A 3,914-nucleotide genomic window follows, 5' to 3' on the forward strand; every position below is an offset into this window, starting at 1 on the left:
TGGAACACATAATTGGAATAGAGACGCCAGAAATTTTCAGAATTCCCACACTGGTTCCTTGACCCTTCAAGTGAGAGCTATTATGGCATAAAGACCATATGGAAGTCAGTAAAACTGTCTCTATCTACAAAGATACTAAATCAAAAGCAATACTGCATTTTTGGAGGGTTTGCAGATATTAGTGTCAGCCTCAAGGCCTGGAAAGATAGAGCAGTGGTGATTCTGTCTCCATTCAATTACTTATTTGGCCTGTGCAGAAGGTACATTAATCTTACATAATGACAGTGGATGATCATAAATTTAATCAGGTAGTAATTCTGTTTGTAGCTGAGCTTTTAGATGGAGTTTTGTTGCCGGAACAAAGCACCACTTCTCTTGTCACCTGGTGTGAAGCTATTTAGCAGCAAATGCTTTTTATCCCCCTCTACTATACTTATTAGTAAATACCATCATAGCAGTTTGCTTTATGTTGGCAAGGCCAGGAATACACCTTCACTGTCCAACCTCAGGGGTCTGTCAATTCTTCAGCCCAATATCATAGTCCAGGCTACAGGCTGCTAGATTGTCTTTTTCTTCCACCTGTCTTGTTGATTCATCACTTTGATGATACAATGCTGGTTGAACCTAATGTACAGGAAATAGAAAATACTCAAGACCTATTGGCAAGTCGCTGTGAGCCTGAGGGTGAACTATAATCCCACAAAAATGCAGGGGGCTGCCACCATGGTAAGATTTCTAAGGGTCCAGTGTTGGAGGGCATGCCAAGATAATCTTTCTAGGGTAAAGAAGGAGTTACTCCTTCTACCACCAGGGAAGACGTACAAGCGCTATTGGGCCACCTTGGATTACAGCATGTGCCACGTCTGGGCCTGCTACTCCAAGCCATCTACTAAGTGAACAGAAAAGGTACCAATTTTGAAGAGAGTCCAGAAGAAGTGACTGTTCTGCAATAGATCCAAGCTGCCAAGCAAACTGCCATGCCATCTGGATTGTGTTATCCAGAAGGCCTAATGTTGCTTGAAGTCTCAGTGGATGAGGATCCCATTAAGAACCTTTAGCAGGCAACTATCCATGAATCACAGCATATACCCTTAGGATTCTTTAAGCAAAGCCATGCTATTCGTTGTCAACATCTATTCCCCTTTTGACATGTCTGCTAATGGGTCATAGTGGAGACTGAACACCGAACCATGGGCTACCAAGTTACCATGCAACCTGAACCGCCCATCAAGAACTGGGTGTTGTCTCATCCATCAAGCCATATACTTGGGCGTTCACAGTAGCACTTCATCGTGAAATGAAATGGGATATACACGATTCATCTCCAGCAGGTCCTGAAAACACAAGTATGCCCATGACCCCTACTGCTGCTATATACTTCCCTCAATTCACAGCTATAGTCTCATAAGGAGTTCCCTATGACCAGATGACTGAGAAAGAATTCAGGCTTGAGCTAGATAATTCTGCATGGTATGCATAACTACAACCTCATTCTGAGATGGTCCTGAAAGTCAGTGGTGAAAGGATATCATCCAAGTGGGCAAAAATTTGAGCAGGGCACCTGGTTATTTATGTTGTAGGGAAGAAGAGATGGCCATAGTTATAGGTCTACACTGATTCATACACATGGGCTAATGGTTTGACTGGATGATCAAGGATTTGGAAGGAGTACATTGGAAAATCTGTGACAAGTTGTTCTGGAGAAGAAGTGTGCGCACAGACGTTTCCAATCTGGCACAGTGTGTAAAGACATTTGTTTAACCATGTGAATGTTCACCAAAGTGTAATCTTGTCAGAGTAGCATTTAATAATTAGGTGCAGGGAAGCACATATTCTGTGGACAAGACTCTCCTTCTGTTAGTCAGCCCCTTTCCCCAGCCATTTCTGTCATTGCCAAGAGGTTTCATGAATCAAAGATAGATTCCTGGTAGCAGTGAAGAGATCATGCATGGGGTCAGCAACATGGACTTCTACTCACCAAGGCCAATCTGACAAAAGTTACTATTAAGTTTCCAAACTGCGAACAGAAGAGACCACCAATTAACAACTAACTTGGCACCATTCCCTGGGTGGATCAGGGGCTACTTGATACCAGAGTGATTATATCACATCACTTCCATCACCAAAGGGACCATACTTTGTATATACTGGTGAAGATATTTACTTTGTACATGGATTTGCCTTCCCCATCTGCAATGCATCTGTCAAAACTAACATCAGTGGATTTACAGAACGCTGAACCCATCACCATGGTATCTCATACACCTCTGTTTTATACCAGGAAACTCATTTCACATGCCCTTGGAATCAGTGTTCTTACTCTGTTCCCCATCATTTTGAAGCATCCAGAGTGATACAACATGGAGTGGCCTTTTGAAGACTCAGTTGCAGCACAAGCTAGGTGGCAACACCTTTTTGGGCTTGTGTAATGTCTTCCAAGATGTGATATATGCTTTAAATAAGTGCCCAACATTTGGGCCTGTTTCTCCCGTAGCCACAGTTTATGGAGCCTGGCATCAAAGAGGTGGAAATGGGAGAACAGCCCTATCATTTTCCTAGAGATCTACTAGCAAACTCCTTGCTTCCAATTCCCTCAGCTTTAGGCTCTGTTGGTCTAGAAGTCCTATTCCAAGATGAAGAATATACCATGAAACACTTCCACTGACCTAGAATCTGAGACTGCTAGCTAGCCACTTTGGTGCTCATAAGCCACTGAATCAACAGGGAGCTGGGTTACTGGAATGGCTGAGTGACTGGTTACTATTAGCAGGAAATTGGTTAGCTTCTACCCAGTGGGAGTAATGGGGAATATGCCTGGATTGCAAGAGATCCTCTAGGCTGCCCCATATTACTTCTGTGTCCTATCATTAAGAGAAGTGAAGGTTTGGGTCAACCCAAAGAACCAAGATAAGCTAGGGTGCTTGCAGAAGACAAAGGGACAACACAGTAGGTATGTACTAGAGGGTCATTATAAATGCCAGCTATAACCATGTGATCAATAGCAGAAACAAGCACTGTATGGTTATGAATACTTTTTATTTTTGTAATTTTTTAATTTAAATTCAAGTTAGTTAACATACAGTTGACTTGGCATCAGTGATTTACCTTATATGTGACACCCAGTGTTCATCTTGCAAAGTTCCCTCCTTAATGCCTGTCACCCAATATTGTTACTACTTTTTTTTTTTTTTTAATTTTTTTTTTTATTTTTGGGACAGAGACAGAGCATGAACGGGGGAGGGGCAGAGAGAGAGGGAGACACAGAATCAGAAGCAGGCTCCAGGCTCCGAGCCGTCAGCCCAGAGCCTGACGCGGGGCTCGAACTCACGGACCGTGAGATCGTGACCTGGCTGAAGTCGGACGCTTAACCGACTGCGCCACCCAGGCGCCCCTGTTACTACTTTTTTTTTTTTTTTTTTTTTTTTTAAATTTTTTTTTTCAATGTTTTTTATTTATTTTTGGGACAGAGAGAGACAGAGCATGAACGGGGGAGGGGCAGAGAGAGAGGGAGACACAGAATCGGAAACAGGCTCCGGGCTCCGAGCCATCAGCCCAGAGCCTGACGCGGGGCTCGAACTCACGGACCGCGAGATCGTGACCTGGCTGAAGTCGGACGCTTAACCGACTGCGCCACCCAGGCGCCCCACTACTTTTTAATGTTTATTTATTTTAAGGAACAGAGTGCATTTGTTGGGGAGGGGCAGAGAGAAAGGGAGAGAGAGAATCCCAAGCAGGCTCCATGCTCAGTGTGAGCCTGATGCACAACTCCCATGACTGCGAGATCAAAACCTGAGGTGATATCGAGTCGGATGCTGACTTGACTGAGCCACCCAGGCGCCCCCTCCTTTATTTTTAAATGACCAATTATGTAAATATTAACCAAATATTTTTTCTTTTATTTCCCTTTCTCGCCC

This window comes from Neofelis nebulosa, chromosome 13 (genome assembly GCF_028018385.1).
Source record: "Neofelis nebulosa isolate mNeoNeb1 chromosome 13, mNeoNeb1.pri, whole genome shotgun sequence".
In the NCBI taxonomy this organism is placed as follows: Eukaryota; Metazoa; Chordata; class Mammalia; order Carnivora; family Felidae; genus Neofelis; species Neofelis nebulosa.